Raw genomic sequence first — 12,818 nt, 5'->3', positions numbered from 1 at the left:
TACATTTAATAGTTTGGATTGATTTACATCAACAATTCAACTTCTGGTACATTTTATTGGAATGTTTTTTATACATAATACTTCATTTTTTATACATAACACTTTATTCTTTATACACAATATTTGACTTGTATACATCTGGTTTTAAAGTTGCAACCGGATACAGACCTCATGTTTAACATTTGTTTTTATGTACTTTATTTTCTTTTAAATGATATACTGTCATTTTAAACATAATTCTTAAGTGAAATACAATATCTGTTTTGACAGGATGAAGAAACAGCTTGTATTTTATTTTCACTGACATCACTTCCTCTAACGAAGTATAAAAGTGGTACTTTGTTTTATTTTAAATGTTCTCTGAAGAAGCCAAGCTATCAAGCAAGGCGAAAACGTTAATTAATAAACTTGCGTTAAGAAAATTTACTTCCTGGTTTTTGTAGCAGCTTTACTACTGCTCTTTACGTTTGCTGGAGCAAGGTTTCTGTGGTATTTCTGTTCTTTGCACTCAGTTTGTTACTTTTTGGTGTTTTTCTTTGGTTTGTTTGATGGCCACGGAACGACCTGATAGCCCCAGCACCCCGCATATTTTTTCAGCTTTAACCAGCGACGGATATTCGGATGAAACCCGGACCCTATCAACAAAATTACTACAATTCTAGCGTCTTTGTCGGAGAAGCTTGATAGGTTTCAAGCTCGACTCGACGCGGTTGAAGGAAGGGATGTTAATGTGAATAATACCAGTCCAGAAGCAAGAGGCTTGACTTTATCACACGCTGTTTCAGCACTTCCAACTGATGTCCACATTCCGGCAGCACAACTGCTACCTGCCGCATCGAGAGTTTCAAATGAAGGTGGCATCAATGTGTCTTCTGGATTAAGTGCACGTTACGCTGATGTTGCTTCAAATATACCTAGACCATGCATTCCTGGTGCTAACTGTACCAACGGTCTCTTGGGTCATCCTATTGCCGCACAAACAAGTGGTGCGACTACCACTACAGGCACTATTAATAATGTAAGTAACTTAACTAATATTGCTGCATGGATGCAAAATACCGAAGCATTTGTTTTTACAACTACAAATATGACCAGTACGGATACTTATAGAGACAATATGACTACAATCTCAGACAAGCTGAAACTCTTTGATAGTAAAGTCTTAAAACTAAAAAAACTACAATTAGAATCGGCTTATTTTAAACAATGTATACATGAGGGACTGGTACCGAAAAGTTTAAGAAACTCCTTTGCACCATCAGGTTTACTCAATAATCTGTCATTTTTCAGTGAACTGAAAGAACTGTTCCAAACACAGGGCATACAACTGCTCCAGCTTATAATTAAACATTATGAGCTTCAGGTGCAACAATTGATATCAGAAATTGATTTGTAATATTTTACATTTAATAGTTTGGATTGATTTACATCAACAATTCAACTTCTGGTACATTTTATTGGAATGTTTTTTATACATAATACTTCATTTTTTATACATAACACTTTATTCTTTATACACAATATTTGACTTGTATACATCTGGTTTTAAAGTTGCAACCGGATACAGACCTCATGTTTAACATTTGTTTTTATGTACTTTATTTTCTTTTAAATGATATACTGTCATTTTAAACATAATTCTTAAGTGAAATACAATATCTGTTTTGACAGGATGAAGAAACAGCTTGTAATTTATCCTCACTGACATCACTTCCTTTAACGAAGTATAAAAGTTGTACTTTGTTTTATTTTAAATGTTCTCTGAAGAAGCCAAGCTACCAAGCAAGGCGAAAACGTTATTTAATAAATTTGCGTTAAGAATAGTTATTTCCTGGTCTTTTGTAGCAGCTTTACTACTGCTTTCTACGTTTGCTGGAGTAAGGTTTCCGTGGTATTTTTGTCTTTTGCACTCAGTTTGTTACCTTTTGGCGTTTTTTACTGGTTTGTTTGATGGCCACGGAACGACCTGATAGCCCCAGCACTCCGCACATTTTTTCAGCTTCAACCAACGATGGATATACGGTTGAAAACCCGGATTCCACTACTAAAATTACTACCATTCTAGCGTCCTTGTCGGAGAAGCTTGATAGGTTTCAAGCTCGACTAGACGCAGTTGAGAGAAGGGATGTTGGTGTGAATAATGTCAGTCCAGAAGCAAGAGGCTCGACTCTATCACACGCTGTTTCAGCATTTTCAACTGATGTCCACATTCCGGCAGCACAACCGCTACCTGCCGCATCGAGAGTTTTAAATGATGGTGGCATTAATGCGGCTTCTGGATCAAGTGTACGTTACGCTGATGTTGCTTCAAATATACCTAGACCATGTATTCCTGGTACCAACGGTCCTTTGGGTCATCCTATTGCCGCACAAACGAGTGGTGGGACTACTACTACAGGCATTATTAATAATGTAAGTAACTTAACTAATATTGCTGCATGGATGCAAAATACCGAAGCATTTGTTTTTACAACTACAAATATGACCAGTACGGATACTTATAGAGACAATATGACTACAATCTCAGACAAGCTGAAACTCTTTGATAGTAACGTCTTAAAACTAAAAAAACTACAATTAGAATTGGCTTATTTTAAACAATGTATACATGAGGGACTGGTACCGAAAGGTTTAAGAAACTCCTTTGCACCATCAGGTTTACTCAATAATCTGTCATTTTTCAGTGAACTGAAAGAACTGTTCCAAATACAGGGCATACAACTGCTCCAGCTTATAATTAAACATTATGAGCTTCAGGTGCAACAATTGATATCAGAAATTGATTTGTAATATTTTACATTTAATAGTTTGGATTGATTTACATCAACAATTCAACTTCTGGTACATTTTATTGGAATGTTTTTTATACATAATACTTCATTTTTTATACATAACACTTTATTCTTTATACACAATATTTGACTTGTATACATCTGGTTTTAAAGTTGCAACTGGATACAGACCTCATGTTTAACATTTGTTTTTATGTACTTTATTTTCTTTTAAATGATATACTGTCATTTTAAACATAATTCTTAAGTGAAATACAATATCTGTTTTGACAGGATGAAGAAACAGCTTGTATTTTATTTTCACTGACATCACTTCCTCTAACGAAGTATAAAAGTGGTACTTTGTTTTATTTTAAATGTTCTCTGAAGAAGCCAAGCTATCAAGCAAGGCGAAAACGTTAATTAATAAACTTGCGTTAAGAAAATTTACTTCCTGGTTTTTGTAGCAGCTTTACTACTGCTCTTTACGCTTGCTGGAGCAAGGTTTCTGTGGTATTTCTGTTCTTTGCACTCAGTTTGTTACTTTTTGGCGTTTTACTTACCCTTTAGTACCAGTATGACTCAGTCATAGTCCATGTGGGCGTGAATAACCTGATATGTACCTGTCTGGACTATATGAAAAAAGACACGATTCAACTCTCAGAATATGTGTTAGAGGCAGGTATGAGCCTAACGCTGAGCAGCATTCTACTCTCCAAGGATGCTGCTGCAATACAGACAGAAAATGATCGACTTTAACAATTGGCTTTGCTACTGGTGTCATTCCTAAGAGGTCCCATATTTGTCATCCTGGGAAGATGTGGTTGACAGACCACGCTGCTTTGCCAGGGATGGTCTCCATCTGTCACCTCTAGGCTTTTGGATATTGGCAAAAACATTATCCACTCCACAGTGGCTTTTTAGGCATTGACAGACATACAAACCTTCAAACATATCAAAAACTAATCAGGACAAGCTAAAAGTGTTACTGCTCAGCACTAGGAGTCTCAAATAGAAACTGCACTCCCTGGAAGCTCTCCTCACCCTGGAGAATGTTGATGTCTGTGCAGTCATCGAAACATAGTTTAAAGCCACAGAAAACACTTCGGCAGTGAACTGCTATAATGCCTATTATACATTCTGTTCACTCACTGAACATGAAAGAGTGAAAGGTGGAGTTGTATCTATCCACATAAAGGATAATCTCACCTCAAGGCTGGTCAGATTGTATGACATACCTGAGCTACCCCATGGCCAACTGACTATGGGAAAAGTTTATTACCATATTCTTTCTATCTACAGGTCCCCCTCCATGAACCAGGAATTCCACACATCATGCCTAGAGTTATTGAATCACTCATCATCCAGCTGAATACCATACTCATGGGTGATTTTAACTACCTGTGGATTAACTGTGAGGCATATACAACAACTAACATACAGACCCAAAGATTTCTTGACTTTGTGAATTCAAGTACTCTGGAGCAGCTGGTCTGCACTCTCAACAAGGAAACAAATATCCTAGATCTGGTACTCACAAATATGAAGAGTGCTACACCCCCCCTCACCATGTGTGATGTCCTTACTGTAAGATCAGATCACAAAGCAGTCTCCCTGAAAATTAAGGTAAAACTAGACCCCCAACAAACACCAAAAACTTTAAGAACTTTTCTAAGGCAAACTACTTTTTAATAGGTGATGGCATAGATAGATTCCAAGCTCTCCAAATAAAGAAAACACAAAAGCTTATGCAGAGGAGTGCACAAAAGCCCTGTATTACCACATAAACAACTGCACAGAAATGGCAGTACTGAACCGAAATAAGCCAGGGACAAACCATCCTCGTGGACCCCTGGTCTTAATAGGTTGTACAACAAAAAAAAGAATATCCTGTAGAGAAGTAAGAGGGAATGTACCCAACAGAGCAATAAGTCCCTCATTAGTATAAACAAGGGAATTAGGGAACTAGTCAAGTCTCTTAAAGCAGACTTTGAGGTAAAAATAGCCTCCAAAGCTAAGGATGACCATAAGACATTTTTCAATTATGTCTGCAGTCTTAAGGGTGGTACCCATCAATGTGCAGAATTAGTTCTAAATGATACCACTGATACTCAGCCAGAAGATATAGTAAATCTGCTGGCTGATAAATTCAGCTCAAACTTTACTTCCCTAACACCCCCCGTTTTCCTCCAAGAAATATCCTCCACCACTTCTCCCCCAGTTATCACCAATGAACAGGTAACCACTGTGCTTTCCAAAGCTAAAAACACAGCATAAATGGGACCTGACGATATACGGGTCTCTATTATGTGATCAAACAGTCAAATGTTCGAACATGTAATAATTGACCCCTAAATATTAAAACACCATAATGTCGAACGGCAAAAAAAAAAAAACACACACACACAAACAAACCACTAAAATGTTCTAAGCAGGGGGGGCAAGCCCCCCTGCACCCCCCATTTCGGGGGCTGTGCCCTCCTAACCCCCTCTACTTAAATATACCAACTCCAAGATTTCACTACAGTGTAGACAATGGAAAACTTCCATGTCTGCATTGTACGGAGATCTCCATTGAACCGTTCGACATTCTGACAGTTTGATATTTAGGGGTCGATTATTTTACGTGTTCAAACATTTAACTGTTCAGTCACGTAATATAGACCCACGATATACCATGTTGCTTCTTAAATAACTTTAATCAGCACCTATCAAGCCCAGTAGGATCTCTATTTATCCACATTATTATGGACCAGCTCTGTTCTGAGAAAATGGAGAACAGCTACAGCCATCCCTCTGCATAAGGGAGGACTGCAAACTGACCTGGGAAATTATGGACCTATAAGCTTGCTTAGGCTTGTTTGCAAGGCATTGGAAAGAATAATCATGGAATTGATAAATAAAGACAAAGGAAAGTACCAAACAGTGGACCCAATCCAATTCAGCTTCATCCAGGACAGATCATGCCTACTAAATCTGGTGGACTTCTTTGAAAAAGTCACTAAGGCCATCGATGAGGGCAAAGCAGCACATACCACCTACCTCAACCTGGCCAAGGCATTTAACACAATTCCCCATTCAGGTATTATAAGTAAGCTCATAAAACTGGGCATAGATCCCTGTGTCACCAGATGGATAGCCAATTGTTTCAAGTACAGGAAATGTGTGGTTAAAATGGGTGATTCAAGTTCCAGCAAGAGGCCAGTTACTATTGCTGTGCCACAAAGCTCAGCGTTGGGACCCCTCCTGTTCAGTATATATATATATATATATATATATATATATATATATATATATATATATATATACATACAAACACACACACACACACACACACACACACACACACACACACACACACACACACACACACACACACACACACACATATATATATATATGTATATATTTCATGGATGCCAAGGCCAATGTGAAAGGTCTCTGGATGACAAAGTCTGCAGCCGACTGCAAGTGGGGGACAATCACTGAATTCCCCAATTATGTTGATATAATTCAGGAGGGTCTAAATCAGGCAAATGTTTGGTTCAGAACCATGGCCTGAAACTAAATATGATGAACCCATTATTGTACCCTTTGGGAAATCAAATACCCCTGCTAACTACAACATTAACTACAGAACCCTAAGATATGACTCAGAGGTAAGGGATCTAGATACTCAGGCAGATAGTCGCCTGAACCTTGACTGTTATGTGTCCATGGTGGTGAGGAATTCATACTATGTGGCACAACTTATAAGTAAATATATGGCATCCAGATCCAGGGAGATTGTAGTCCCACTGTACACAGCCTCGTTAGACTAATAATGAGTACAATGCACCATTTGAATATACTTAACTAGGCACTTACAACAGCTGGAGCAACCTCAGAGAGTCCTCAGTAAGAAAATGCAGTGTGTAAACAACATGCTGTATGCAGATAGACTGAAAGCCCTTTCCCTTTGCTCTGTCTTCTATTGACTATTAAAGTGTGACCTATGCCTGACCTACAAGGCACTCACAAATCCAGTCATGATGGAGGAGCTATATATCTGCAAGACAAGCAGTATGAAAGTCACCTGTTCAAGGCATCTAAACTTAGTATATCGAACAGAACCTGCTGTAGAAACAGTCATGTGTCTCAGAGATTGCCCCTTCTTTGTAATAGGCTTCCTATTCATGTTAAGCAGAGTCCCTCCTTGGCCCTCTTCAAGACCCATTTCTTTTACGTGGATGGGGAATTATGAATTCACACCTGGGGTGGTGCCTATGTTCCTTATGGACAGGGGCAGTCTGTAAAATATGCTAGTCATAGGCACAACCCCCATGCCATCCTCCTGCCCCTAGGGGCCATTTACTAGGTAAAATTGGGTTATATTGACTAGGCCTGTAAAGGCTCTTGAGCTATTAGCCTGGTAATCTCCTATGAACCTATGAAACCATTGTTACTTGTATTAAACAGAGAACTCAGTTTTATATAGTACATTTTTGAATATGGACATTACTGTTCATGTTCTTAGCTTAAGGAACAGAAGTGTACCTAAGGTGGGGGTTAAGGGGGCAACCACCCCCTGCTTTCAATGTCAGGGTGCATGACTTGTGGATCCATTTTTTATTCATTGTTTTTGTCATTAAGTAAATGTAAGGGTGTGCAGTTTAGCAGGAGGACATTAGGACCTGGGTCTCCTCCTTGGGAGGGAAGGAGCACCAGATTGGAGAATGGACATTTTTTTCTCTTGTAGAGTATGATGACATTAGGACCTGATGCTCCTCCTTAGGAGACAAGGAAAAAGTGCCAGATCAGGGAATGGAGCTTTTCTTTTGCTCCTTAGCCTAGCATTGAGGGACACCAGATTAGGGACCAAAACTGGGTGCCAAATGAGTCTGTTAAAGTAAACACACCTTGTTTTCTATGGGATGATTTTCTCTGTCTATTTATTTGGGATGTACTGATCTTTTGTCTCATGCAGTTTACCATACAATAGTCAACATAGATGGTTTATGCATTGGTGATCTTGGGGCCACTCCTTTTTTGATATTTTTTTCCTCAGCTAGGAAAACTGATTGCAAGTTCTTGCTTGCCAGATATGCAGAGGACTGCAAACCTAGTAGCATTGCCCTTTTCCAAACTGAGAGCCTGACACCATCTCCTTTCATACAGCACTTAACATTCTACAAAAATAGCGCAGTAAAATTATTTGCCTTCAGTGATAAAAAAATTACTATTGGTATTTGGCACCCCCTCCCCTTGCAGCTTTCTGTTGTATTGATGAGTGACAACTTAAAAGTTCACAAGATAGTAAAAGGCTTTGGGGTATTTAGATGATAACTTTTCATTTCATACTCATTTACCATTTGCAAAGCATACAGACATGCCCACTGGATCCTGTGGGACTGACAGCCTTGCCAGAGAAGTAACTGTTCCTGTTTATGTAGTTGTTGTCTGATCAATTATGTTGATGTTTTAAGGTACACAAATTCCTTATAAAGAGGACCAAAGGTTTCAGTGTTTGCCTTATAGCTATAAAATTCAGCTCTTTCTTTCCTCAGTGTATTTATCTCTTTGTTAGAAGAGTCCTATGCCTCTCATACAGTGTATTAAAGGACTCCTTACTGTTTGAAGCCCTTTACTATGAATAACACCCCTCCCCCTGTATCCTGAATGCAAGTAGGCACTCAGACTCGATAGAAATAATATTAACTGTATCATAAAACATTACAACGTCATATCTCATGGAACTTCATGTGTGTGGAGTAAATTCACCTTCAATTAAACTCATTTCATCACTCCATGACTTCAAGAAGCCACTGGATGTCCAAATAAGCACAATTCCAGCCTGAAATCTGGGGTATCATGCTTTTCAATCACTAATAGGCCTTGATCTTGTTCAACAAATTTATGACTCTCTGGACCTCTCTGTAGACCTTGAGAATGTGCCCTGTAAAACAACGAATTAGCTTCTAATAAACTGGATGCTTTCTTTTCTGTTTATATGTGTATAATTTTTGTATGTGCACCTTATTATGAATTGAACACAACCCTGCAAATTACTTTATTTGACAATTTGTTGAAAATGTTGCCTATAATATTTCTTCATTTAGGCTCACACTATTAAAAATAATTTCTAACTGCATTGGTTAGGTGTTGTTTGTACTTTACTAGTCACTGCCACTTTTAGGAAGTGCCATGCAAAAGTTCCTCTTTTTAATTGCTTTTCTGTTCCTACTTTCAGAAATCTGGTACAATGACTAATGTTTTGGTTGCATGAGTTGCATACACTAGATAACTCTGCTATTAGACGGCTAATTTCTGTAACTAGATTACTTAACAAATGTCTTACCTGTCTGCAGAATGCAGTGTTGACAGGATATCTGATGCTCCTTTTCTGCTGCTGGGCAGCCTGAAAAATTTCTTTTCACCAAAATGTATATCAGTAAAAGCTGTTAAAAAAGGAAGGATATTAACATTTACTGAAAAAAATGTTAATCCAGCAAACACATTTCCTGCTGTTGATGTCAGAGCAGTGGTGAGGCAAGAGTTACTCAACTTTAATTACCACAATCCATCTTCCTCATACAAAACCAATGGGCACAGTACTGTCTCCGATAAGAATTTGTTTAACAAAAAAAAAAAAAAAATCAGGCAATACAATAAAACTTACATAATCTAGCAGTTAGAAAACATACTTCAGTGCTTTTGTAGAACATCTTTTCTCATTTAAGTACAAATCACCTTGTGCATATTTTCAGTTTTTTGCAAAATACCATCATTGTTTTTAAAGAAGATGATATAAATGAATTAAAAATGAAGTCACAGTGGCATCAGTAATACAAGAAGGATTCCTGTCATGGCTTTTATTTTGGTCTGTTGTTGCCTGTATTTGCTTGTGAGTTACAATAACGAACATCCTTCCCATAAAAGCTGCTATGGATTATTTTATTTACTGATATATTCAGAGAGGCCAATGATTCTCTCCAAAACACATAATGTACAGATTTTTTGCAGAATGTCCAGATTTTTGCCTCATATTTTTGGTCTGTTTTTCATAAAATTGTGATTTTCTGGCAAATTAGTTGCAAATCATTAAAGATTAAAGTTAGAAAATAACAACAGACAATTGAGTTTCACGTTTCTTTTTTTTTCAATAATAAATTTTTATTGTTTTATTATATTCCATACAAAATTAAAACAAATACAAAATTAAAAAAACCTACCAACTAATGTAACTAACAATAACACCATAACATATATACAATATTTACACGAATGCTTCCAAGTAAAACAGTAAATTATACAAGAAGAATATAAAAATAGTTAAGATCAATTTGAATAATGAACAGTTTGCTGTTACAAAGTCTTTTAGAAGTGTAAAAATAATTCTTGATACATTCAAATTTGAAATATTACGCTAGTATAATATTAAATACTTGTTCCCATATTTTTGGATTATTAATATTTTTATTATGTTGGTTCAAAAGTAATTTGTGAGCTACTATATGCCTTATTGCTAAAACTCTAAAGTTATTCCATGATGTTTTGGATGGGTCTAACCAATTAGTAGCTATATATAGCTTAATTAATAAGAAGACATTAATTAATATGATACTTTGAGATCTAGAAAGTTCTTTTGGGGGAATATGCAAAATCATGAATTTCCATGACAATGTTGTACTTTGATAACCCATCTTCTGAAGTTGTATCTTTAGCGAGTTCCAAAGCCTGTATATGCATTTGCAACTCCAGAACATATGAAGAAGATCGGCAGATTGGTCGTTACAGTATGGACAAATTGGAGAATTTTTAGAATTAAATTTATGCAGGGAGTTTCACATTTCATACCTTTCAGAAAATTCATTCAAAAGCAAAACCTGTCATTCTATCAACTTTCTAAATTTGTAAAAGCAATTTTTAAAAATTGTCCCTATTTTTGGGCCTTTGTCTCACTTTTGTTTATGGCTTTGCCCAGATTTATTACTCTACATGGTTGAGAGGTATGATGAAGAATCATACACACACACACACACACACACACACACACACACACACACACACACACACACACACACACACACACACACACACACACACACACACACACACACACACACACACACACATTCACACACAAATGCATGCACATACAGATGAAAAGCACCACAGTGTGTCTTATTAACAATATATTAGAAGCAATAAAACTAACTGCAGGGCTCCTTTGCTTCATGCATCCATTGTGTAATGTTACTTGAGCATGGTGGCTCTTGGTGATAAAGACTTTTGTTTTTTCTGTGGTCAGGATTTTACTACTTATCTGAAATTGCACTCATTGCAGCCACCTACTAAATACCATTTGTTTGATTAGGTACTCTAAAAAATCCATCCATCTATGTTGTTCTCTCTCTCTCTCGATATATATATATATATATATATATATATATATATATATATATATATATATATATATATAAAATGTGATATGTGTGTTGTGTATATTGTGAGTAGCTATATATATATATGTGTGTGTGTGTGTGTGTGTGTAGATTATCTGTATCTATACACACACACACACACACACACACACACACACACACACACACACACACACACACACACACGTGTATGCCTCTTATACAAACACACACACACACACACACACACACACACACACACACACACACACACACACACACACACACACACACACACACACACACACACACACACACACACACACACACACACACACACACACACAAATGTATACATATATGGGTGTCATAGATATGATCACAGCAAGCATTTATCATTTTTCTCGTAATTTTTGTTGGTGGTGCAACTGGTTGCATTATATTACAGTCGAACTGTAACAGTTTGACTGTAATATACTGTTCAGAGTTATCTGTGTCACTGTGGAGCCAGGATATTTAATTTTAGTTCATAGGTTCATAGGTTCATAGGGTCATACTAGGCTAACTGCCCTAGGGCATTTATAAGCCTAGCCAGAGTGTGTTTGGCTTTCGCCACCCATTTTAAATTAATTTTGCTATGCCCTTTTTCGAGGTTAGTATACTGTACTTCTGTCTAACAGTGACACAAAAGTGATACCCGGGGTAAACCTACTATCTCCCATCCACTCATCAAGATTCCTCTTGAAGAGAGTCAATGAGGGACTCTGCCTAACCTGGACTGGGATTTTATTCCAGAATGAAGGGAGCCTCTGGGTTATGAATCTGTCCCTCCAGCATGTCCTATTTATTTCAGTGCTGAGGTTCAAGTCTCTTGAGCGCGTAGCTCGATGGGATTTGGATTTTCTGAGGTGCAGCATGTTCATTAATTCGGAGTTGGACATGGCTTTATGGCTTTATACGTCAGGCACAGATCGCCTCTTGGAAATATCACACGTTTGTTTTATTTGCAATCACCTTACTTTGATTTTTTTTTCAGATGAAAGTGATCAGCAATGAACTTGTTTGACATATTTACTGTCAATGAATGTTCATTGGTAATCTAAAGACATATACCCATAAGTGTGTGTGCAGATGCATATGAGTGTTTTATGGGCTTTGTAGAACTGGGTTTTACTGATGAAAAGATCATCAGTCCAGATTATGTACAACCTGGTTTGTTGAGCACTAAGGGTGGGGAGAGCGGGACTTGTTCTAGTTTGGGACTAAAAGCTCATTCCTGGGCTGAGTTAACTTTCTCAGATTAGTGAGACTTGATGAAGCTAGCCTTTCCAATTAGTTTGACACTGATATGAATTTTATTAAGCAGATGTACCTGTAATGACTTACATCACTGCATGCACTCCATAACACACAAGTACTTACTGCAACCCAGCAGATCAGAATACTGTACCCACAAAATATTCAATTATAAAACAAAGAAGAAGTTGTGCATTCAAAATACTGTACATCTGGTGAAAAACACATTTAAAAAAACAGTCAGTAACATAAACAGTCAACATTATGTCCAGCCAGGGTTGCCAGATTTCCAGCAACGCAGGTAGGGACAAAGAAAAAAAAAGAAGGTCTCTCACGTCAAAGTGAAGAC

The 12,818-nt window shown here is 37.3% G+C and overlaps 1 protein-coding gene across 1 annotated transcript in view; it reads right to left on the bottom strand.

Moving 5' to 3' along the window:
• Positions 1-9,214, bottom strand: part of LOC122813896 (probable G-protein coupled receptor 141) — a 233,689-nt gene extending 224,475 nt beyond the window's left edge. The window contains exon 1 of the mRNA XM_044086438.1: positions 9,109-9,214. The gene's annotated coding sequence lies outside the window, so the exon portion shown is untranslated. The remainder of the gene's footprint in view (positions 1-9,108) is intronic.
• Positions 9,215-12,818: the final 3,604 nt, after the last annotated feature.

Source organism: Protopterus annectens, chromosome 10.part0 (assembly GCF_019279795.1).
Source record: "Protopterus annectens isolate FY-2018-M chromosome 10.part0, PAN1.0, whole genome shotgun sequence".
In the NCBI taxonomy this organism is placed as follows: Eukaryota; Metazoa; Chordata; order Ceratodontiformes; family Protopteridae; genus Protopterus; species Protopterus annectens.
Note: the sequence above shows the minus strand (reverse complement) of the source record. Positions and strands in the feature narration are given on the sequence as shown.